This window comes from Camelus bactrianus, chromosome 9 (genome assembly GCF_048773025.1).
Source record: "Camelus bactrianus isolate YW-2024 breed Bactrian camel chromosome 9, ASM4877302v1, whole genome shotgun sequence".
NCBI lineage: Eukaryota > Metazoa > Chordata > Mammalia > Artiodactyla > Camelidae > Camelus > Camelus bactrianus.
Genome location: NC_133547.1, coordinates 61275176 through 61301605, shown reverse-complemented (window position 1 = coordinate 61301605; position 26430 = coordinate 61275176). Strand labels below are relative to the sequence as shown.

At 42.0% G+C, this 26430-nt stretch overlaps 1 protein-coding gene and 1 long non-coding RNA gene across 3 annotated transcripts in view; one reads left to right on the top strand and one right to left on the bottom strand.

The window, feature by feature from the left end:
* The window catches only part of CDH3 (cadherin 3), an 87009-nt gene that overhangs the window by 22535 nt on the left and 38044 nt on the right, over positions 1–26430 (top strand). The gene's annotated exons all lie outside the window — the stretch shown is intronic.
* Positions 1–26430, bottom strand: part of LOC141578663 (uncharacterized) — a 48825-nt gene that overhangs the window by 20018 nt on the left and 2377 nt on the right. The window lies entirely within an intron of this gene.

Sequence of the window (26430 nt, the reverse complement as noted above, 5' to 3'; positions counted from 1 at the left end):
GGAGATCAAAATCCATAGAGTGTTGTAGAAAAATTAACCTGAGCAGCAGCAGCAGCAATGAGGAGGAGGATGTTCTGGAAAGGGGGAAGCTTCAGGTGGGGCAGAGGGAGGGGGACTGGTTATATATAAAAAAGACAATTAAGAAGCTGTTGCAGAAATTAATAATGACCTGAATTAGGGTCGTGGAGGAGGGGACAGAAAGGAAAAGAACAACTTGGGCCATGTTTCTTTTTTCAAAATAGGGAATATGATCATCTTTTTTATAAAACCATGCATTATTTGTGTGTCTTAAAATATAATATATGCAAAAAATCTTATAAATTACTTGGCTTGATACTAGTTGGCCAAAGAGGCTTCTGGGGAGATGGTGTTGAATGCATGTGTGTGTGTGTGCTTTAATAAAACCATGCATTATTTTTCATCCTTACAAAAAACCCCGTGAGGTAGAATATTGTTAGTTCTGCTTTACAGATGAAGAAACTGAAGCTCTGAGAGAGTTTGACTCACTTACTCAAGGTCACACAACCAATACTCTTACCACTCCAGCAAGCCTTCCCCAGAGATGCTCTGAAGAAATAATTATAAAGCCCTCATGATTAATTGGATGAGGGAGAGGAGGAAGAGAAGAGAGGAAAGGATTAAAAATAACTAGGAAACTTTGAACCTGACCAAGTGAAAAACAATCAGCAAGTCAGGAGGGAGTGCTGGTTTACTGGGGGAAGGTTTAAGCCGAAGGAATGAGTATGTAATGATGGAATTTGGTGCATCAGATCAGGGCTTAGAGGAAAGTCCATACATACAATCCTTGCTAGCTGGCCCTGCCACTGAGCACTGAAGCCTCTTAGCCTGGACATTTTCAAAAGAAAAAAAAAATTTTACCCCACACTTCCAGTCAAGCGGTGTGTTCCTCTGCATACTTAGGTCCATCTGCATCAGCAGCTTGTATTTTCTGTGCCTCTGTATGGCCTGATTGATTGACCAGGCTTAAAAGGCTTGCTGTTGAATTTGAGATCTTAGGCTTCCAGCCTCTATAGGTCATCAACAAAGACCAAAAGGCCTGGCATGAATGCAAGGTTATTATTCACCCAAGAAGACATTATAAACCACAAGAATGCAAGCCCAGCAGGCAGGAATGGCTGCCCAGCTCACTAGGCACACTGTGTCCTCATCCATCCATCCAGCATTCGTAATTAAATCTGCAGCAGGCAGGAGGCAAACTAGAATTTTGTGTAAACTTTCGTGTTGGAGAAACACTTTGAATACAATTTAACTTTTAAGTTCTAGAGCTCCAGAACTTGAAATGCTTGTGACAGTTTAAGTTGAGGTTATTCCTCCCTACCCTCCACAGGGACCATCCCCTGGGAGGGAGATGACACAAAGGGAAAAAAGTTGTTGAGTCACTAAGTGTATTAGTCTGGGTTCTCTAGAGAACAGGATCAATAGGATAGATATAGGTGTATAGAATGAGACTTACTGTGAGGGATTGGCTCACATGATTACAGAGGCCAAGAAGTCCCACAGTCTGCTGTCTGCAAGCTGGAGGCTCAGGAACGCAAGAGATGAAATTCCAGTCTAAACCCAAAGGCCTGAGAAGGGCGGCAGAGAGGAGGGGCAGTGGTCTAAGTCCCAGTCCAAGTCCAAAGGCCAAGAACCAGGATTGCAGATATTTGAGGGCAGGAGAAGATGGATGTCCCAGCTAAAGCAGAAAGCAAATTCACTCTTTCTCTTCCTTTCTGTTCTGGATGTGAGGATGTCCACCAGCATTGATGAAGGCAGTCTTCTTTACTTAGTCTGCTGATTCAAATGCTAATCTCTTCCAGAAATACCCTCACAGACATACCGAGAAGTAATGTTTTCCTAGTTATCTGGGCATCCCTTAGCCCAATCATGTTGACACAAAATTAACCGTCATACTAGGTAAGGTGTAGGTTTAGAAAACTGTGGCACTGGAGATGCCATATGTTCAGACCCCTTGTGTGTTTCCAGTTAAATATATCGTGGAAAAAAAAAGAAAAAAAAAAGAAAACCAGCATGTGGGCAAAGGAGCTGAAGAATTCACAAAAGGAAACTCATGGTATGTAACTATATTACGGGCTTACCATGTTACATAACTCCTGGAGGCAGCACTCATATTGAATTTTGTTCACAGAGATGCACATTGTAATCATCTGTAAGAGAGGATGCTCAGCCTCTCCCAAAATAAGAGAAATGCCAATTAAAACAATAAGGTACTGTTTTTCATGTATTGGATTGTTAAAGCTCAAAGAGGTGATAAGATCCTGTGTTGCTGGAAGTGTAATTTGATCCCATCTCTGTGGAGGGTGTAGTGAATACTATGGACTGGCTCTCTCAGCATGGGTCTCTTCACCCTCTTTTAGTTGGAGATGTAGGAAAGCTGAACCTTACACATCCCAGACTCCCTTGCAGTTAGGCTTCTGGCTAAAATGAATGAGAGTTCTTGTTGCTCCACATCCCTGTCAGCATTTGGTGTTATCAGCATTCTGGATTATGGGCATTCTAAGAGGTGTACGGTGGTATTTCATTGTTGCTTTAATTTGCATTTCTCTCAGGACATATTATGTGGAACGTCTTTTCATATGCTTATTTTTTGTCTGTATATTTTCTTCTCAGGTTTTTTGCCCATTTCTTAATTGAGTTGTTTTCTTGTTGAATTTTAAGAGTTCTTTGTGTGTTTTGGACAATAGTCCTTTATCAGATAGTTTTTTTGCAAATACAGTCTGTGACTTGTCTTCTCATTTTCTTGAATGTGTCTTTCACAGAGCAGAAATTTTTAATTTTAATGAAGTCCAGTTTGTCAATTCTTTCTTTCATGGATCATGCTTTTGGTGTTTTATCTACAAAGTCATTTCCAAACCCAAGGACATCTAAATTTTCTCCTATGTTATCTTCTGCTAGTTTTATAGTTTTGCATTTTACCTTAAGCTCTGACATCCATTTTGAGTTAATTCTTGTGAAGAGTGTAAGGTCTGTGTCTCTATTCATTTTTTTTGCATATGGATGTCCAGTTATTCCAGCACCATTTGTTGAAAAGACTGTTACTTTCTCCATTGTATTGCTTTTGCTCCTTTGTCAAAGATCAGTTGACTATCAGTTGAGTGTATTACGTGGGTATATTTCTGGGCTCTCTATTCTGTTCTACTGACCTATTTGTCTATGCTTTTGCTCATACCACATTGTGTTGATTACTGCAGGTTAATATTAAGTCTTGAAGTCAGGTAGTGTCAGTCCTCCAACTTTGTTCTTCTCCTTCAATATTGTGTTGACCATTCTGGATCTTTCATCTCTCCATATAAACTTTAGAATCAGTTTGTTAGTATTCACAAAATAACTTGCTGGGATTTTGATTTGGATTGTATTGAATCTATAGATGAAGTTGGGAAGAACCGATACCTTGACAATATTAATTCTTCCTATCCGTGAATAAGGAGTATATCTTCATTTATTTATTTCTTCTTTGATTTCTTTGATCAAAATTTTGTAGATGGCAGGGGGAGAGTATAGCTCAAGTAGCAGAGTGCATGCTTAGCATGCACGAGGTCCTGGGTTCAATCTCCAGTACCTCCCCTAAAAATAAATAAATCTAATTACCTTCCCCCCAAGAAAAAAATTTTTTTAAATTTTTAGTAGCTTTCCTCATATAGACCTTGTACATATTTTTTTAGATTCATATCTAAGTATTTCATTTTGGGGGTGCTAACAAAAGTGTTATTGTGTTTTTAATTTCAAATTCCACTTGTTCATTGCTGCTATATAGGAAAGTGATTGACTTCTTTAAAAATAATAAACTTATATCCTGCAATTTGCTATAATCACTTACTCCAGAAATTTTTTTTTTTTTTGGTTAATTCTTTCTGATTTTCTACATAGATGATCCTGTCAACTGCAAACAAAGACAGTTTTGGGGGAAGGATATAGCTCAAGTGGTAGAGTGCATGCTCAGCATGCACAAGGTCCTGGGTTCAATCCCCAGTACCTCCTCAGAAAATAAATAAATAAATCTAATCACCTCCCCCACCCAAAATTTTTTTTAAAAAGATTTTTTTTAAGGGCAGTTTTATTTCTTCCTTCCCAATCTGTATCCTTTTTATTTCATTTTCTTGTCCTATTGTATTAGGACTTTCAGTATGATGTGGAAAAGCAGTGGTAAGAGGGAACATTTACCTTGTTCCTGATCTTAGCAGGAAAACCTCAAGTTTCTTACCATGGAGCATAATGTTAACTTTAGGTGTTTTACAGATATTGTTTATTCACTTGAAAAAGTCCCCCACTATTCCTTATTTACAGAGAATTTTTATCATGAGTGGGTGTTGAGTTTTGTAAAGTGCTTTTTCTGCATCTATTGATATTATCCTGTGATTTCTCTTCTCTAGCCTGTTGATGTGATGGATTGCATTAACTGAGTTTTGAACCAGCCTTGCATACCTGAGATAAATCCCAATTGGTCATGATGTATCATTTTTATACATTGTTGGATTTGATTTGCTAATGTTTTGTTGAAGATTTTTGCATCTACGTTCATGAGAGATATTGTTCCATAGTTTTCTTTTCTTGTAAGGTCTTTGTCTGTTTTGGGTATTAGATTAATGCTGGCCTCATAGAATGAGTTAGAAAGTATTCTCTCTGCTTCTATCTAGAGATTGTGGTGAACTGGTACAATTTCTTCCTTAATTGTTTGGTAGAATTCACCAGTGAATCCATCTGGGTCTGATGCTTTGTTTTGAAAGTTTATTAATTACTGATTCAATTTCTGTAATTGATATAAGCCTATTCAGATTGTCTACCTCTTCTTGTGTGAGTTTTGATGGATTGTCTCTTTTAGGGAATTGGTTCATTTCATCTAGGTTATTGTATTTGCGGGTATAGAGTTGTTCATAGTACTCCTTGATTCTTTTTTTAATGTCCTTGGGATTTGTAGTGATGTCCCCTCTCATTTTTAATATTAGAAATTTGTATCATCTCTCTTTTTTTCCCCCAGTTAGCCTGGCTAAAGGCTCATTGACTTTATTGATCTTTTCAAAGAACCAGCATTTGGTTTTATTGATTTTCTCTATTGATTTCCAGTTTTCAATTTCATTTATTTCTGCTCTGGTTTTCATTATATCTTTTCTTCTCCTGATTTTGGATTTTTCTTTTATTTTTCTGGTTTCCTAAGATGGAAGCTTAGGTGACTTTTCTTCTTTTCTAATACATGATTCAATGTTATAAACTTCCCTTTAAGCCTGACTTTCACTGCATCCTACAAATTTTGATGAGTTGTGTTTTCATTTAGTTCAAAATGTTTTAGAATTTATCTTGAATTTTGACCTGTGTGTTATTTGGAAATGTGGTGTTTTTTTATCTCCAAGAATCTGATCTACCTTGATTGTAGTTTCATATGAGCTTAAGAAGAATGTATATTCTACTGTTGTTGGATGAAGTAATCTATAGATATTTATCTTATTGGTGGTGATTGATGGTATTGTTGAACTTAACTATGTCCTTACTGATTTTCTGCCTGCTGGACCTATTTCTGATAGAGGAATGTTACTCTCTAACTATAATAGTGGATTAATCTGTTTCTCCTTGCAGTCCTATCAGTTTTTGCTTCCCATATTTTGATGCTCTTTTGTTAAACATCTATAAGGTGAAGATTGTTATATTTTCTTGGAGAATTGATCCTTTTATCATTATGCAATGCCCATTTTTATCCCTGAAAACTTTCCTTGCTCTGAAGTCTGCTCTGTCTAAAATCATAACTACTCCTGCTTTCTTTTGATTAGTGTTAGTATGGTATATTTGTCTCTGTCCATTTACCTATAATCTATATATGTCTTTATATTTAAAGTGGGTGTCTTGTAAACAACATATAGTTAGGTCTACTGGCAACAGATTCTCTCAGTTTTTGTCTGAAAAATCTTGATTTCTCCTTTCCTTTTGAAGGATAATTTCACAGGGTACAGAATTCTAAGTTGGTGGAATTTTTCTCTTAACACCTTAGATATTTCACTCTATTCTTTTCCTGTTTGAGTGGTTTCTGAGAAAGGGTCAGATTTGATTCTTATCTTTGATCCTCTATAAGTAAATGACTTTTTTCCCCTCTGGCTTCTTTCCGATTTTTTTCTTTATTTTTGACTTTCTATAGTTTGAAAATGATATGCGTAGGTGCAATTTTGGGAGGCATTTATCCTGCCTGGTGTTCTGTGAGCTTACTGGATCTGTGGTTTGGTGTCTGACATTAATTTGGAAGAAATTCTCAGTAACTATTGTTTCATATATTTTTTTCTACTCCTTTTTCTCTTCGTCTCTTTTTGACATTTCCATTACACATTTATAAAACCTCTTGTAGTTGTCCCACAGTTCTTGGATATTATGTTCTGTTTTTTCAAGGTTTTTCTGTTTGCTTTTCAGGTTTGGAGGTTACTACTGAAGTATCTTCAGGCTCAGGAATTCTTTCCTAAACTGTGTCTAGACTAGCTAATAAGCCCACTAAAGGCATTCTTCCTTTTTTTTTACAGTGTTTTTGATCTCTAGCATTTCTTTTTGGTTCTTTCTTAGAATTTCTAGCTCTCTGTTTATGTTGTCCATTTCATCATGCAATGCTGTCTGCTTTATCCGTTAGAGCCCTAAGCATATTAATCAAAATTGTTGTAAATTTTCCTGGTCTGATAATTTCAACATCCCTGCCATATCTGAGTCTGAGTCTGATTCTGATGCTTGCTCTGTGTCTTCAATTTGTGTTTTTGCCTTATAGTATTCTCTCTCTCTCTGTCTCTCTAAATATATATATATTTCAGTTTTACAGCCAGACATGAAGTACTGAGAAAGAGGCACTGCTGTGAACAGGCTAAGTAATGAGTGATGAGGTGTTGGGGGGAGGAGAAGCATCCTGTAGTCCTATGATTAAGTCTCAGTTTTTTCATGAGCCTGTACCTCTGGGCTGAACTTCACATGTGTTTCTCAATTGTTTTCCCCCTTGGCCTGATGGCTAGGATGGACAGGAGTTGAGTATTTTCCTTCTCTCATGTGGAAGGTTGACACTGGCTGGAGTTGTATATTTTTTAATCATAATACTTCCTAAAAATAAAATAAAATTACCCTCAAACACCCCGCCCCCGCCCCAGATTCAGAGAGTCCTTTCCTTTGCTCTTATTTTCCTCTCTCTTTGTCTTCTCCATGAGAATCAGCTCAGGAGCTTTGGTAAAGTTGTGGTTGGACTGACCTCTTTTTGACACTGAAGTTTCCGTGAAATGAGAGGGAAAGGTCTCAGCAAATCCCCAGCACTGGTTTGTGAGAGGAAAGTGTTTTCGTCAGGCTTTCTCAGGCAGCAAGGCAGGATCCTGCCTGCCCAGATGACCGTGTGAGAGCAGTGAGGGTTTATTGGCAGGATAGGTGGGGAGGTGTGGAAGAGCCAGTAACTGCTCCCCAGGCTCAGGGAGCCCGTGGGTGGCTCGGAGCACTGAGCTCCACCACAGCAGCCCTGGGGGAACATCCAAGCACAGATGCCCTGCCTTCTTTTCTGTGCTTCCTGGGGGAGCCAGTCAGGCTGCTCCTTGCCTCCTCAGTCACATCAGTTTTGAGAGGATCTGAACCCACTGCCTTAGCTGCCATCTTGTGTCTCATGACCCCACCACCCCAGCCATGGCTGGGAGTGGACAAAGACCCAGGTGACACCAGCTCTCGGGCTGAGCCAGTCATATTCCCTGTCCCGGAAATTTAGGATCTAGAGATGAAGTCAATTAGATGATGACATAGTGTGCATGACGGGAAAGACTGTGGAGTGCTGGAGCTTTGGAGGCCAGTCATGAGGTGAGGGAGAGGGAGGGAGTGGGGAGAGGAAGGGCAGACATGAGAGAGCCTGGTGGTCCTGGGGCACAACCTTGCTTCTTGACTTTGTGGTTCTAGGTCCTTATAGCCAGCCTTGTCGTCTCCTTTCTTTGGACTCCCCAGAGTAAACCTGTCTTTATTGGAGCTGACTTGGGCTCTTTAATCATTCTGATTTCAACAAAGAAGGTGGTCCTTGAAAACTTCATGCTAAGTGAAAGAAGCTAGTCACAAAGGACCACATATTATAAAATACCATTGATATAAAGTGTTCAGAGGCAATTTCATAGGTACAGTAAGGGCTGTCTAGGGCTGGGGAACATGGAGAAATAGGAATTCATGGCAAAGGAGTATGGGTTTCTTTGGGGAGTAGTAAAACTGTTTTAAAATTAACTGTAGTGATGGATTGGCACAACTCTGTGAATATGCCAAAAACCATTGAATTGTACACTTTCAACAAATGAATTATATGCTGTGTGAAGTGTATCTCACTAACACTGTTAAAAAAAATTCCCTATGCCCTTGTCTCTTCTTCCCCAATAAACTTGTCCTCTACCTCACCTCGGCCACTAATTCTCATGGCCATAACCTTGACCTTATCATTCCAGTAACTGCAACCCCTCCATAATCTCAATTTCAAGCATCCTGCACACCAATTGCCACCTCCAACTCCAGCCCACTCTTCTGCAATTCCAACTCCAGCAATTCTTTGACCCTTTTGGGATCTGCAATCCATTGACGCCACCACCTTTCCATTGTCTCTTACTCTTGTCATTCCTCACCTCCCTCTTTGTGTGGGTTAAATTCCAGGGTCCAGCATTACAGTCATTCTTTTATATACATCCTAAACTTCTTTGTAGTCATTCTTTTATATACATCCTCTGCTGTATTCACTTGGAAAAAATTATTAAATCTAACTCTTCTACTCTGTACCTGCACCCACGCAGCTGAAGGGGGCTGAGGAAAACCCAAAACCATGTTGAGTTGTTTCAAATGCCTGACCATTAACTTCAGATGGACCCCCAGGGTTGCTTGGCAACTGTCCTGTATTTCTTAGACCATTCACCCTCCCACTCTCCTAGAAGATTATTTCACATCTTTTTCCTCTCTCTTCTAATTTACAACACTTCCTTTGCCCCCTGTGTTTACCTGATGATTTCATTAGAAGAGAACTTCCACAAGCTCCCACACCCACATGCACCTACCTCCCGGCATCTATGCCCACGTGCCCCACCTTCATTCCTGTAACGATGACAGTTCCGTCTGTGCTCCTTTTTGAAAGCCAATCCCTTACTTGGCACTAGATCCTAGCCCCTGTTTCCCACTCAGCCCATAGTATTAATAATCCTCCCTGCAACTTTCTTCTGCATCATCAGTCCCTACCACCCACTTAATTTTCCCCAGAATCTTCAGTCATGCTGTAATGAATCAATGTTCAATAAAACCAAAAACCTATCTTGGGGATGGATAGATAGGTAGATAGATGGACATATATGTGATAAAGCAAATATAGTGAAATGTTAGCAGAGGAATCCAGGTGGTGGGTCTAGGTGTTCAGTATAAAATTCTTTCAACTTTTTGGTGTGTTTGAAATTTTTCAGTAATAAAATGTTGGGAAAAAATTCCCATCTTGATCCCATATCTCCCTCTTACTGTTACTTAGTTTCTCTGCTCCCTTTCCCAGTAGAACTCCTGAAAAGCGCGTCTGAGCATGTGTCCCATGCTCTGTGCCCCATCCTTTCTCATACCAACTCCAATCCTTTCCCCTAGTAGTCCACCGGAATGTCTCTTATGAAAGCTCACCAGAAAGTTCCACTGTGGGAAACTGAGTGGTCATTTATCAGTCCTAATCTCGCTCAATCCATCAGCTGCAGAATTTGACTCAGAATTTGACTCCTTGTTCCTTGCAAAACTTTCTTTCCTTAATTCCAGAATGGCACCCTCTCCTCCATTTTCTCTTACCTCCTTAGTCGATTTTGTTGGTCTTTCTTCATCTGCCCAGTCTCTTAAAGTTGAAATGCATCAGGGCTCAGTTCTTAAACATTTTCTTTATCTGCAATCCCTCCCTTGGTTATCTCCTGTAGTTTCATGGATTCAATTACTTAGCATTATTCCTAAATTGATATCCCTAGCCTGAACTCCTCTTCTCTATTCCAAACTCATGTATCCAGCTGTCTACTTGACTTCTCCACCCAGATGTCTAAAAGGTATCTCAAAGTTGTGCCCATAAACCAATTACTCATTGTGGTAATTATTATAGTAATAGTCCCCATGAATCACACCTTCCTTGTGTCCATGCCCATTTGCAATGTGAACATTAATTTCATCACCCAGCTTCTTAAACTTGGGCTGGCCTTGTATCTGCTTTGATCATTAGAAAGTGATAGAGTATGAATTCTAGAACCTAGGCTATAAGAGACTTTGCAGCTTTTACCCTTTCTGGAACGCTGAGACCAGTATGGCGTAGTTCACGCTCACCTCATTGAGGATGAGAACCCATGTGGAGAGCCAACTGAGGTGTCCCAGCCAGCAGCTAGCCCTGGCTCCAGCCATGTAAGGGAGGCTGTTGTGGACCTTCCAGCCCCAAATGGGCTATCAGATAACTCAACCACTTAACTTATCCCAGGCATGATTAGCAGAAGAACCACCAGACTGCCAACCCATGTATTCAAGAGAAATAATAAAACATTGTTAAGCCACTAAGTTTTGTTGTTTGTTTGTTTGCTGCAGTAGACAACTGAAACACTGATCTTCCCCACTGTACCTTCTTCCTTCTCGGTCTTCATCTCTGTCAATGTCAACTCCACTCTTCCAATTGCTTAGGCCAAAAAACTTGGAGTTCCTTGACTCCTCCTTTTTTCTCCCACTCACATCTAATCCTTCAGCATATTATATATCATTACCTTCAAAATATATCCGGACTCCTATACTTATACCACCCCCATTGCTACCACACTGGGTCAAACTGCATCATCTCTTGCCTGCATTACTGCAGGGGCCTCCTCCCTGGTCTCTCTGCTTCCATCCTGGCTTCCCTCCACTGCATTCTCTAACCAGCAGTCAGGATGATCCTTTTAGAGTTTTAAGTCAAATCCCATCACTCCTCTGCTCAAAAGACTCCAGGGACTTTGCATTTCACTCAGTGTAAAAGTTAAAATCCTTACTGTCGCCTCAAGACTTCCTCGTGATTTGGCCTCTTCTCTCTCCTCTATCTATAATCTCGCTTTCTGCTTCTCTCTCCGTTCACCCTGCTTCAGCCACTGTAGCCTCTTTGCCATTCCTTTAATACACCAAGTGCCTTCCTATCTCAAGGCCTTTGCACCTTCTGTGTAAAATTGTCTCCCATACCTTGAGACTGACCTGTGTCTGCTCAAATGTCACTTTATTGAAGAAGCCTTCCCTGACATCTGGAGCCCACTACTCCATCCTCACCGAAACCCCCAGCTCCATCAATTTCTGGCTCTTTTAATCTGCTCTGGACTTCTCCACAGCACTCAACACCACCTGATGTAGCCCATTTTTATGTGTTTATTATCTGTTTTCTCTCATTAGAATATAAACTCCACGAGGACAGGGACTCCACCTGGTTATTCACTCCAGGATCTCTTGCACCTATTACCTAGCAAATAGAAGGTGTTCATTATAGTTTTGTTGAATGCATGAAAGTACAAGTGTATTGTATTCATTTTTTCTTGCTGCTGTAACAAATTAGCACAGACTTGGTGACTTAAAACAGCGCTAATTTATTGTCTTGCAGTTTGGGAAATCAGAAGTCCAAAACAGGTCTCACTGGGCTAAAATCAGGGTGTTGACAGGGCCACATTCTTGCCAGAGAAGCTGTAGAGGAGAACTCACCTTACTTTTGCTTCTAGAGGCTCCCTGCATTTTTTGAGTCATGACTCCCTTCCATCCTCAAAGCCCACGATGATTGATTATCTTCTCACAGGACATCACTCTGACTGCTTCCATCAGCACATCTGCTCCATCTCTGATCCTCCCTCTTTCATGAATAAGGACCCTTGTGATTCCATTGGGATGACCTTGATAATCCTGGATAATGTTACCTTTTTGATATCCTTAATGTAATGGCATCTGCAAAGTCCCTTTTGCCTTGAAAAGTAACATATTTGCAGGTTCCGGGGATTAGGATGTGAACCTCTCTAGAGGGGTCATTATCCTGCCTACCGCAGATATGTACCAAAAGACTAATGAAGCTTAAATTCAAGCCCACTAACACAAGCCCCTCCTAAGACCCAGGGAAGGTCCATGAGGAGAACAGACTGGGGACGAAGGCAGAAGCAGGGAGCCAATGGGGGCCATTGCCATAATCCAGGGTGAAAAGGGGTCAGATTCTGGAATATTCTGAAGATAGAACCAACAGGATTTGCTGGATTGTAATGTGAGAGAAAGAAAAGAGGGGAGAGGGATCACCTCAAGGTTTCTGGCCTCAGCACCTGCACTGAGTTGCTGTTACTGAGCTGGGGAAGGCTGCAGTGGGAGCAGAAGGAAGGCTAATTCTGGATGCACTGGGATGAGCTACACCAGCCAGAGGGGTTTCCACCTCCAAGGTAACTGGGCCTCTGATGTGCCAGGGTCTGACTCAATCCAGGTGCAGCTGTTAACAGCCCCTGAATGCAGAACGGGTGATCCCTGCTTGGGAAACCATTTCCACCTCATTCACACATTTGTAGTTGGTGAGTGAACCTGCTGCCAGCACATTTTTCAGCTGCTTGTTAAAAATGTGTTGTTCTTGAGATTTTCAGTTAAAAGGTTGAATTGGACATGGGCAGAGATTCTCTTAAAATAAGTAATACTTATATACCGTATAAAAAGCAAAGCATGAGAATTGAAAACACATGTCCACCTAAGACCCTCTTTCTCTATATATATTCACAGCAGCATTATTCACAATAGCCAAAAAGTGTCCATCAACTGATGAACAGATAAACAGTGTGGTATATCCATACAGTGGAACATTACTTGAAAATAAAAGGAAATGAAGTACTGGCATATGCTCCAACATGGATATACCTTGAAAACATTATTCAGAGTGAAAGAAGCCAGTCACTAAAGACCATATATTGTATAATTCCATTTAGATGAAATATCCAGAACAGACAATCTGTAGAGACAGAAGCAGATTCACGGTTGCCTGGTACTGGAGAGTTTGGGAGGAAATGAATAACTACTAATGAGTTCAGAGTTCCTTTTGGGAGTGATGAAAATGTTATACAATTGATTATGGTGAGGAGTGTTCAAGTCTATGAGTATACAAAAGATTTTGAATTGTGCACTTTAAACTGGAGAATTGTATGGTAGATTAATTTATCTCAGATAAAGCTGTTTTATTTTTAAGTACTCACGAAGTTCCCTAAGGGAGCTGTTACTGCAGAACACCTCACGTGAGCAAGTGTCCATGGCCTGACGTTGAGACCAATCAGACCACATATGACTTCAGCCAATCACACTTGGCAATGCTCAGTCACACGCTGGTCACAGGGAACTGTGAGTACTTCATCCTGATCATGGGAGTTGGGGCTGACAAAGCTAATTACCCATAGCATGTACAGCAGTGGTTAAGGGCACAGGCTCTGCAACAGGACAGACCTGACTTTGAACCTCAGCTCTGTATTCTGACCGTCTGCAAGTTCGCCTCTCTCAGCCTCAGTTTCCTCATCTGTAAATTAGAGATGACAACATCCACCCCATAGGGAGGTTAAAGGGATTAAATGAAACACAATTTGTAGAACAATTAGCCCAGTGCCTAGAACTAGGTAAAGGATCAGTAAATGGTAGCTGGCATCATTGTTAATGATGTGTAAAGAGCACTGAGCACAGTGCCTGGCTAGTAAAAAGTGCTCAGGACACAAAATGATTATACTTCTCACGGGAAAAATGTTTATGAGACAGAATAAACTTTACAAACAAAGACAGAGAATTTGAATTCTGTTGCTTAAAGACAAAAGTAGGTGACTTTGGGAGACTGCTGCTTGCCCCACACATAGTTTTCACCTGGCTCCTCAGTAGCAAATACACACCCTAAAGCACTAGGCTTTGCCCTGGAGCCTCTTGGTTACCACCACCCCGCCCCCCATCACTAATGAGCAAATCCAAGCTTCTGGAGGCTCCTAGGAGAACATTCAACTAAGAAACTGGAGTTTTTTGATGAGGAGCCGGGCAGGAAATGACATTACCCCTCCAAAGCATGATCTGAGACAGGGAGCTAGAAAAGGAACTCAGAGTAGAAAATAATTGCAATTGGTTAACCCAGGAATGCAGGGGCTTTTCAACAGCAGAAAATCTATTTATGTAATATACCACACTGTGTGGTTTAAAGGAGAAAAATGTGATCATCTCAATATCTGCATGAAAAAGTAGGTGATAAAATTCAACACCATATGATTAAACACTAGTAAACCAGAACTAAAAGGAAATTCCTGTTCCTAGTCTATCTCGCCGTATGAAACAAAACTAAATGGTGAAACAATAGAACTATTCCCCAACCAGGAACAAGGCAAGGAGCTGGCTATCATTCTTACTATTCGATATTGTAGTGGTAGCAACTAATATTCAACAAATGTCCCAAGACCACTCAGTGGGAAAATAATAGTCTTTTCCACAAATGGTACTGGGACAACTGGATATCCAAAAGGATGAAGCTGAACTCTTGCCTCACACCATATTTAAAAATGAAATGAAAATGGATCAAAAACCTATAAAACTGTAAAACTTTTAGAAGAAAACATAGGTGTAAATCTTCATAACTTTGAATTAGGCAAGAATTTCTTAGCTATGACACCAAAAGCATGAGCAACCAAAGACATAGATAAATAGGACTTCAAAAAAAAAAAACAACTTTTGTGCTTTAAAGAATACTATTGTGAAAATGAAAAGACATCCCACAGAATGGGAGAAAACATTTGCACATCATGTATCTGATTAGGGTTTAGTATCCAGAATATATAAGGAACTCTTACAACTCAACAATAAAAAGACAAATAACCCATTTTAAAAATGGACAAAGGATTTGAATAGTCCTTTCTCCAAAAAAGACATGCAAATGGACAAGAAGCACATGAAAAGATGCTCAACATCACTAGTCATTAGGGAAATGCAAATCAAAATCACAATGAAATACCACTTCATACCCACTAGGATGGCTATTTTTTTAAATGGCTAATTTTTAAAAAATGGAAAATACCAAGTGTTGGCAAAGATGTAGAGAAACTGGAAACTTCATGCACTGCTGGTAGAAATGTAAAACAGTCCAGCCACTGTGGAAAATGGTTTGGCAGTTCGTCAAAAAGTTAAGTATAGAATTACCATATGACCCAGCAATTCCAGTCTGACGTATATATCTAAGAGAATTGAAAATGTGTTTGTACAAGTTACAATTAAATTAATACAAGAATTGGTGGAGGGGAGGGAAAAAATAAGAAGAAAACAATCATATTCTCACAAAACCAAATAACCAATGCTGGAGTTTTAGCTTCTATGCTTCTGGTCTTTTTCCTATGTATAACTTTTTGAAAATGTTACGTCTAGTGTCTTTTCGTATAATAAGAAAAAAGAACATTGTGGTTAATGCAAAAATCCTTGATTTCCACTTAGATAGCCATTCTCATCTTTGCCTTCAAAGAGGCAAACCCTCTGAGGTGGTTTATGTCTTACAATGGTTCCGAATCCTTCCTTTCCTGCCACATCAGCTTGGGGACCTGGCATTTCCAGGCCAGTCCTGACACCTGTCTTGTCACAGGCAGGCTCAGTCCACGTGCATAGCACCTGGCACTGCTATCCAGGGCCTCCTGGCTGGGGCCCACCCAGGCCCGCAGGTGGCTGTATTCTTGCCAGAGCTTCAGATTTCAGGCTTTGATCCTTAATGTGCTTGAAGAACAACTCATTAGTTTCACTCATCTGAATTTAAGGGGGTTCCCCATCCTCCAGCTCCCCCAGCGAGGGGCTCTAACAGCATCCTGCAAGCAGCTAAGGGTAAACCATGGGGTGGGGTTTGTCCAGAAGGTGTCTGGGAAAGGTGAGGCACCACAGAGGCACAAGCCAGAGGCGATTTCCTTCCATGGCAGATTGTGAATGGAGGACTTTATCAGGTTCTTTAAATTTTTAAAGAGTTGTTGGTGATGTTTTGTCTTGCTGTCACTATTTTATTGAGGAGGGAGGACAAATCGGCTTTGGTGTCCTCAGCTATTGTGTGTGAGGGTGTGAAAGCAAAGGCTGCTGCAAGGGCCTACAAAATATAGGTTAGTGGGGGAGGGGAATTGGGGATCAAGAAAATTGTTTGCATCTCAGACAGAATTGTTCCTGGATTCTGCTGTTTGGATACTTCTGTTTTCTCAGTCCTGAGTTTTATATCCAAAGGGAGAGCCTGATTTTTTTCTGGTTTTGATTGACGGGTTCTGGATTAGACACTCTGGAAAATTAGAGTTCAGATAAGACTAAATTTTAACTCACAAATAACACACTTTCTTTATAGAAAACTAATAGAAAAAATATAGATATAGAAAATCCAAAAAGGAAGAAATAGAGAGACCACCTACTATATACTAGCACTGTCCTAAGCACTCAGTATATCATGAGGAGCAAACTGTAAATTCAGTGAGAACACAGCCTTTGTTATGTTTAATGTCTGACACTGTCCTCCTTGCTAGAAAATTCTATATCTTGAGCTGGGTGGTGATTACAGTGGTATATGCATATGTAATAAGTCATTAGGCTGTTTAAGATACGTGTACTCAACTAAGTGCAAGTTATATTTTAATTTAAAAAAAGAGAAATATTCTAAGACATGTTCCCCAGAGTAGGCCTGGTATTACGTGGTTTAAATCACATAGAGAAAAAATTATTTTCCTTTTAATTCTCTTTCAGTCCTTGGAGGAGAAGGTCTCACTTTGATGTTGATACATCTTTAGTATCTACCGCTTAATGATTTCCCTTTTTAAACAGAGCTGGTCCCAGGCTCAACCCCTAGCAGGCAATAATATCCAGATAGAATTTAATGACATTGTGTTTTATTCTCATTGTGCTGAGTTTTAAATCAGTTACCTTCCATTCCTGGCAAGTGTTATTGGTTTCCCATTTGATGTAGTAATATTGCTTTTTAAAATAAATGTTCAAAGTAAATTTGTTTAAATTAAAAGTGAGTTGATTTTAAGAAAAACTTTAAGTATAGAGTACCCATGGTTTAAGGATGGGGCAAAAACAAAGATGATTCTTTGATGACTAAAGTTTGGAGAAAATGGCTCTAGTAAATTCCATTAAAAAACAAACAAACAGCCCATACTTGACTCCACACACCTGCAGCTACACCTCATTTCCTTATTCCCATTGAAGGAAATTTTGAAAAAAATTGTCAATACTATACATGCTTCCTTACCTCCAACTCACTCTTCTGTCTAATCCAGGTTGGTTTCTGGGTTGATTCTCCAGTGAAACTGTTCTTCCAATGACTCTGAATAGCCATATTCAATGAACATATCTCTGACCACATCTTTAATGGCCTCCCAGCAGGATTTGACTTAGCTGACCACCTCCTCTTTTCTCAAACTCTTTCTTCTGTTGATTTCAATCTTCTGGTTTTCCTGACAGGTCTTAATCCCTCCTCCTCTACCCAGAGTGCCAGAGTGCCTCGGGGCTAATCCACTGCCTCTGAGTACCCTGTTTGGAGATACCCACATTTGTATCTCCAACCCAGCCTGACCTCTTAGCACCAGACCCAAGTAGCCCACAGCCAGCTCAACACCTGCACCTGCTGTCTCACAGCTTCTCCAGCTTCACAGTCCAGAGGGGATGCATGATTCCTCTGTTACCTGATTCTATCTCCGTAAATGGCACCACTACGTATCCAAGCCTCAGACCTAAGGGAAAGCCTTTATTCCTCTTTTCTTCAACTTCAGAATCAATCTATCAGCAAGTCTTGTCAGTTTTACCCCAAAGCTCTATTGAGAATCTGACCGCTTTTCTCCATCTCCTTTGTCACCACTGTTGTCCCAGGCAAGTCTGTTGTCTCTCATCTGGATGTAGCACCAGCCTCCTCTCTCGTCCCTTCCTTCCATCCCTCCTGCCCCAATTCATTTTCATACAGCAGCCAGAAGGATTGCTATAAAATGTAAACCAGGCCTGCTTAAAATTCTTCAGTAGCTTCCTTTTATCCTTGCATACAAGTCAGACCACTTTCCATGGCTATAGAACCCTATATGGTCTTTGGGTCTCACCTGTTTGTCTAATCTCACCTCACCTCTCTTTCTCTGACTCACTTGGCTTCAGCCACACTGACTTCTCTGTTCCTGGTTTCTAGAAGTCTCCAACCTCAGAACCTTTGCGCATGCTGTTCCCTCTGCCTGGAATACTTACTCCTAGCTTCTGCATCATTAGCTCCTTCTCAGCCTTGCTCTTAGCTTTACTCTTGCTTCCTCACAACGTGTGCTCTGACCATTCTATCAAAAATGGGCCTCTCTAGTGACTATTTTATTACTTTACTTTTTTTTCTTACCACTTTCAATAGTCTGTAATTATCTTGTTTATTTGCTTCTCTACATTTTTAATTTATTTTATTTTATTTTTGGGGGGGGAGGCAATTAATTTTTTTTTTTTAAACCCAGGACCTTATGCATGCTGAGCATGCAGTCTACCACTGAGCTATACCCTCCCCTCTCTTCTCTACCTTTTTATTACAAACTCCATGAAAGGCAAGAACTTTGTCTATTTGATTCACCATTGCATCCTCAGTGCTCAAAATAGCATCTGACACATAGTAGGCCCTCAATAAATCTTTCTTGAATGTAATGAATGGGGTCATAGGTGGGGCCTAGACCAGGCAGGACCTTGACAGAGCAGAGTGGGGAGTCATCTAGGGATTTGAATCAGAGATGCAGAGTGATCAGACTTGGCAGTTGTAAAGGATCAGTCTGACAGTAGTGCGAAAACAGATTGGAGGGTGACTAAGGAAAGCTACTGCAACAGTCCAGGAGAGAGATGATACGATTAAATGGAATAGCGCTTAAATGTGCAAAGCACTTAGCACTGAATAAGGAATGAGTGGAGGTTGCTATTACCAATATAGGAGGCAGGTGAGGACTGCTTGAATTTAATGACAGTAAAGCTAAGAGTCCAGAGATAGAAGGACTTGTGTACCCCCTGGAATCTTTCAATCTCTAATCTCCTCCTCCAATGATAAGTGCTAGAATTTCTTATCCTTATCGAGTTATTTAACCTCTATTCTGCCTTATTCAGCATCCATATTTGCATTGTTCCACCTGTGTTCCTTCTTACCACCATCACCTGGGAAGAATTTTATGGAGAGAACTTCCAACACTTCTCATTAACTGTGTGACCTGGTAAATCACCCAGTCTCTGAATTCAGTTTCATTTTCTGTAAAATGAGGACTGTGAGATCTGTTCTGTCCATTGTAAGGATTAGTGAGTAACTGTACAGAAAATATTTTCAGAATGCAAGAAAAATTATTATTTCATTCAATAAATATTTATTAAGTACCTACTGTGTGCCAGGCACTGTCGTTGGTGCTGGAATACAGCAGGACGGTGGTGGGAAGGCAACAATCCAACCCTCATGGGGTTGACGTTATTACAGAGGTTCATTCAGATTCTTAACCTTTTGGATTTTGACCATATTTTCTAAATTGGCAGATCACCTTGGGCCCCTGTTGAAAAATACAGGTTCTTGGCCCAACTGCAGTCTTGGTCAGGTTGGGGAGGGTAGAATGAGGGAAGGGTTAACTGTCTCCCTGAGTTATTCAGAAAGGACTGAAAATAAGAGATTACGTGGATTAAACTGCCTCCCTTTTCCTTTTCCGAAACACTGATCAACCACTCAGCAATCCTGGATACACATCTGTTTATACACTGAATTTTCCAAAACATTTCTAATAAGAAGTGACTTCAAATGGCTCCCAGGAAGAGCAAGTCCAAACATCAGAAACAGCCATGTGACCTTGAAGGAGAAGGCAGTGGAAGTAGCAGAAAGCACTGTCCTTGGTGATGTTTTTGTCTGCCACTGAGCTTGCTATGCAACTGTGGGCAGGTTGAATTCCTGATCGGGATCTGTGTCCTCATCACCAAACTGAGGTCAGGGTTTCCTAAATACCAGTTCACAGAGGGGAGCTGGGTTAGCTGCAGCAGAATCACCTGGAGAGCTTATTAAATCTCTATCCCTAGGCCCCATAGTCTGGCCAGTCTTACTCAGTAGGGCTAGAATGGCATCCATCACCTCCTCTATTTTTAATAAGCTTCCTGGGCAATTTTTGATGTGCCATCTAGATTTGGTATCTCATTAGGGTAGATCAAACTCTCTGTGCCTGAGTTTTCTCATCTGTAAAAGATAATCACTCCTCAGATGGCAGAATTAAATAAGTTAATTTACTAAATGCACTCAAAATGGTGTCTGGCCCAAAGTAAGTTACTGTGTAAGTTTTAACTATTCTAATTACGCTGTGTGTAAGTTTTAACTATTCTAACTACCCTGATCAGTCAGGGTCCAATCAGGAAGACAAACCATTGTGAGTATTTACAGCAGAGGGAACTTAATGCAGAGGTTATGGAGAGGCTGAGAAGCCAAACAGGGGACAGTGATACGACCCAGAGATAAGGCATCAAGAAATCATCTGCCCCTTAGCAGGAGGAAGAAGAGGGAAAGGTGTTGTTTCTGGAGCCCAGAGTCTGGCTGAACTTGGACCCACAGCAGGAGCTGTAGCTGTAGATTAGACACAGCCATTATCAAGACACTGATGAAGGAGGAGGAATACCCTGCCTTTTCCCTTTGTCTCACCCCCCAGTCTCCCACTAGTGCCTCCTATTGGCTAAACCCAGCAGGAAATCATCTCTCATGTGAGCCTGGGAAACTTCATCTGCAGAGGTCACCCTGCCTTTCAGGGGGAGGATGAAGAATGGTTCTGAGGACAGATTATTACTGTTTTGTTCTTATCATTATTTTCTTTAAGGTCCTTTTGAAGCCCTACAGTTCTCAAAGTCTCTAGACCTCAGCCACCCACAGGGATTCAGGGCTTCGTGAGTGCTTATTGATTAATCGATTCCATTCCCTCTATGCATAAGCATACATAAATGCTTAGCTCTGATCCTGGAAACTGACAGCTTAGGCGTTGGCAAAAATTCATCAGTGCTGAAGGCAGCACTGCCCCACCCGAGATTCAGGGAGAGGGAAGGTATATGGACCAGGTTTCTCACTGGGATCAGCTGCCTCAGCACCTTTAAGGATTCAGAAGTGATAGAGGGGAGAGCTGGCCAGAGACAGCACTGGGCAGAAAGAAGAGTCCCAGGAAGCTGAGGAACAGACATAGAGAATTAAGAGTGTGGAACTATGTGTTTAGGGCACTGGGCAGGGGAGGCATGGAGCAGGAAATAGGGCTTCACCCAGTTTTAAGGCTACTTCCTAGAAAAGACTGGAAAACACTTGTTTGTGTTTGGGATACGGCCCTGTAGGAGGGCTGCTGTGTGGGAGTGGAGCTCTGGGAATTTTGCTACCAAAAATGGGCAGGAAAGCTCTTTCTAAATATTTCTTGGAGGACCCAGAATTTAACCTTGGACCAGAGGCAAATATGTTTAATAGGTTCCTAAGAGAAAAGATTGCATATTGTGGAATTCTTCCTAAATATACCAAAAACCTGCTCCCTGAATCAATTCTTCCAGCAAATATTGATGGATAGCAGGTTGGCAACTGATTCAAGCAGTGAATTTTAGAATAAGATATTACTGGGCTACACAGTGGCTTTCCCTCCATCCTAGCTATGTGCCCTTGGGCAAGGGATTTAACCTTGGTTTTCTCATCTGTGCAAAGGGAATATGTAATATGAACTAGCTTGTAGAATTGTGCGGATTAGAATGAGATCATGCATGCAAATGCTGAGTCTGGATCCAGAGCATGCTCAGGAAATGGTAGTTTTTCATTTTATTATGACTTGTATTATTTGTATGACACTTTGCAGAACTCTTTTCCCTCTGTTAGCTCACTGGGTTTCATATCAGCTCTGTGAGGTAAGTCAGGGAACCCACATTGATTTTGCGTCTGTTATGCATCTAGCACCTGCCAGATGCATAACAGTTATTATCTTGTTGATTTCACTCACTCAATAAATATTTTAGTATCTATTTTATGCCAGGCTGTTCTATGCACTAGGGGTACAGCAATGAACAAAGCAGACAGAAATCTCTGTCTCTCGGGGAAGATACACTGAGGGGAGAGCGACAATAAATACAGTTTAATGAATACTTTTGTTTACTATGTTCTAAAGTGCTTTACAAGTATTAACTCATAAGCTATGAGAACAGTATTATTATGCTTATCCCATCTTCCAGATGAGGATACTGAGGCACAAGTTGAAAGTTTTTTGCCCAAGGTCTCACACCTTGGGAGAGCTGGATTCAGGATTCAAAACCAGACAGTGTGACTCCAGAGTCCCTTCTCTTAATTATGACTGTATGTTTCTTCTCAAAAAAAGTTATATATGTGCTGATAAATTAGGGTGTGATTAGTGCTATGAAAAAAATAATAAAGCTGGGTAAAGGGGGAAAGAGGGTGATGGGAGAAGGCTATCCATGCAGGGAGGTCAAGGAAGGCCTCTGCGAGGGGCCACATGTAAGCAGAGACCTGAAGGAGTGAGGGAGAGAGGTGGGTGGACTTCAGGAGAAGGGGCGATCCAGGCAGAGGGAAGCTCAGTGCAAAGGCCCATGACTGGTGTGTTCAGAAAACCACAGGGAGGCCAGCACTGGAAAAGCAGAGTGAGCAAGTGGTAGACGATGGGTCAGAGAGTGAAAGACAGCTCAGGCTGAGCCGCTGTAAGGATGCAGTTGCCTTTGGCCGAGACAGAAGGATTGTGGGAGGAGCAAGTCAATTCAGTTTGGGATAATTCTCACTATCACACACCAAATAGGAATGACTCGTTTCAGAGAACTTTGAGAGATTAAATCGCTCTCTGCCAGGTCACCTAAGCAGTCATTTTCAGAGGCAAGATTCAGACGTAGGTCTGTCAAACCTAACTTAAATGCCACAGGTCTTTGGCTGGTTGGGTGCTGTGGGGGCATCTGGAGAAGTTATATTCTGATCATCCTGAACCCTGACCTCCAGGAGCTTTCCAGGAGTGGGGAAAGAGGTAGTGGAAAGTCAGGCAGAAGGGCACTGTGAGGAAAGTAACAATGGTCGAGATCCCACAAGGCAGTAAGTAGCACATGTTTAAAGGAGAAATGCAGACAAGAAGCACAGGGAACTTGCGCTTCTTTTTGGAAGAGTGAAATGAGCGACAGAGTCCCGGTCCTGTCTGGGTGGAGGGTGTTGGGACAGGATGGACGTCTGTGCTGAAGATGGTCATGCTCTGGCAGAGATGGGAAGGCCCTAAAGGCTCAGAGTTCTACCCTGGCAAGTTTTTCTCCACAGATTGCCCCCAGATTTGATGCTTTCCCTTTGTGACAAATGTATATCCCAGGCCAGACATGTCCCCTGGACTGGTGTCTCCAACCACAGCCTCCTCAACATGCCACTACTGGGCACTTCTCAACATGCCCCAATTTGAAGTCCTTATCTTCCACTGATCCCAGACTTGCTCTATCTGCAATGAGATTCCAAGAAGCCAACCCTGAGAGAAGGATTCATGTGCCTGAATGACTTACTAAATAAGGAAGGGCTCCCAGGAGGAAGTGGTTAAAGAGTGGGAGAAGCAGGATAAAGAGGACAAGAAGCCAAGCAAGGGTGTAATTTCAGAGCAAGTCCATTAACGGTAGCCTAATCCAGCAGGCAAATGCTAGATGTAAGTTACCCCTGAGAGTTTGAGGGGGTGGATGGCACTGGTCTTCCACACTCCGGTACCAGTGGGTCATTGGCTAAGGGCTGGGAAAGTGAACTCCTGGGCATTTCCTGGCAAGGGCAAAGGGACTCCAGTAGCTGGAGGGGAGGCCTGTAGCTCTTCACAGGTGCAGGCTGCTTGGAGCATCAACACACAGAAACCAAACAAGGGATGCTCAGAAACCATCAAAGGGATCCCAGAGGATCTAAGCAGCGAGCATCCTGACAGTGTCCCCTGCCTGTTCCTTACCCATCTCAGGAAATGGCATTGCCATCCTGCTGGTTGCTTGGGCCCCAAACCCTGGAGTCATCCTTGACCTGCTTTGTCTCACATCCTCATCCAATCCTTTAGCCAATGTCCTTAGCAGTAACTTCAAAATATACCCAGTCTGGTCACTTTTTTTTTTAGTAACTTAAAAATTATGGTAAAGTACACATAACATACAGTTCAGTGGCTTTCAGTACAGTCATATTGTTGTGCAGTCATCACCATCATCCATCCAGAGAACTCTTTCCATCATGCAAAACTGAAACTGTACCTATTAAGCATTTTGTTTAGCCATTCATCTGTTGATGGATATTTTGGTTGCTTCCACCTCTTGGATATTACAAATAGTGCTGCTATGAACATGAATGTAGAAGTACCTATTTGAGTCCTTGGACTCAATTCTTTTGGAATATATACCTAGAAGTGGAATTGCTGGATCATGTGGCAATTCTATTTTTAATATTTTTTGTAACTGCAGTATTATTTTCCATGGTGGCTGCACCATTTTACATTCCCACCGAAAGCGCACAAGTGTTTCAGTTTCTCCACATCCTCAACAGCACTTGTTATTTTCTGTTCTTTTTTAAAAAATCTGATCATTTCTTACCCCTTCCACAATGACCACCCTAAAACAAGCCATTTCAGTTTTTGCCTGGCTGATTGCAGTGGAATCACAACTGACCTCACTGCTTCTGCCCCCTTCTCCTGAGTCTTCTCAACACCAGTCTCCGCTCACAACCTCCAGTGCCTTCCTTCCCACTCAGAGTAAAACTAAAGTTCTTACAATTGCTTATAAGGCGCTGCAAGATTTGCTCCCTCCCAAATCTGACTCATTTCCTACTTGCTCACTATACTCTAGCCACACTAGCTTTTTTTTTTTTTTTCCTGTTCCAAGTAATCTACGCCTCAGGGCCTTTATGTTCTTTTGTCTGCCTGGAATACTCTTTCTTCAGATATCCTTAGCGTAATTTGCTCCCTCTCTTCCTTCAGGTTTTATTCATTTCTCAGGGAGACCTCTGGGTTTTCACCATTGCTCATCAGTCGCTCATCCATTTTCTGCCCTTCTGCCTTTCTGCCTTGAGGATGACCTCTATAGACCCCACCACCTGGGCGTTCTTGCCCTCTGGCTTCTGGGTGGGTTTGGTCCATGGGAGACACTGCCAGATGAAGGGTGAAAGGAGAGATGTTGGGTTATTTTCCCCCAACATCCTCCCTGCTCTGCTCTGAACAGTGGCCTGTCCCTCCTGGACCACAGCTGCATTTGGGAGGGGTGGCCCTGTGCTCTCCAGCTCCCCCCTAACCCTCCACGTCCAATGATACCATTTCTCCCTTTGTCCTCCAGTACTCAGAGTTGTAACGGCCTTTCTGCTGCTGCTGATCTCTGGACCTTCAGCACCCCTGTTGGTCCCTGAACCGTGCCCATTCCTCTAGTCCCTTCACTAAGACTTGAACCATCTGAGCTGGATTCTATCTCCCACTACATCCTGACCCAAACACTGTCTAGATCATATTATTCACAATTTCCAACTCTAACTTCTGTCCCATTTATTGGCACTTCCCATTCAGTTCTATGTAGCACATAATCATCTAACATGTTTAGTTATTTGTTTATTTTCCTCGACCCCTCACACTCTGGGATGGAAGGTCTAAAGATGCTGGGATGTTTGTTTTGTTCACTGTTGTATCTCCAGTGTTTGGCACATAGCAGGCTGTCAGCAAATATCTCTTAAATGAATGAACTAACGACTAGAGGAGCTACAGAGAAGACAGCGTTGTGGTCCAAGTTGCAAGCAGAAGTGCTGACTCTCGATTTCTCCTCTGCCCCTCCCCGCCTCCGCCTGGAGTGCTGCGTGCCCTGCAAGGAGGCGGAAATGAGCGCGCTCAACAGCCTTCCAGCCGGGTGTTTACTTAATTAGGGCCTGTATCCCGAGGCTCGTTCGTGTTTAACTGTCCGCCTAATGGCTTCATCTGGTTCCGGGCGGGCACAAGGGAACCTGCGAGGCGAGGATAGGCGGGGCCACCGGGTACTGTCTGGGGCCAGTACCGCCTCGAAAAGCCTTGGCGCGGGTATCTAGCCTCTTCTCGGTCGCCGAAAGCGCCCCCTGCGGGAGAGCAAGGCGAGGGGGCAAGAGCTCAGCTAGCGGCTTGGGGCTTCTCCTGCGCGATATCGATGCCCAACCCCCAGCTGCCGGAACCACGGGCCGGGTAACCGAGAGCTCCCCTGAAACCAGATGCCAATTGCTCGCTTTACCATCAGCCGTGAAATTGAACGGTTACAGCTTTTCTCATACTCTTAGTTTGGGGAATGTGAGGGTGCCACAGAGGAGGGAAACGGCTCGCAAGGCGGCAGAGGAGGACGAATGAGCTAGATCCCAAAGCAGTAATACCAGGCAACATTTGGGCACCTCCTCTGTGCCAAGTGCTGAGTTTAGCGTTTTAAACGTGTTAATCAATTTAATCCTCGCCTACATGTATTAGTTCATTCAATCCTAGTACTTTAGAGGGCAGACATCATAATAGC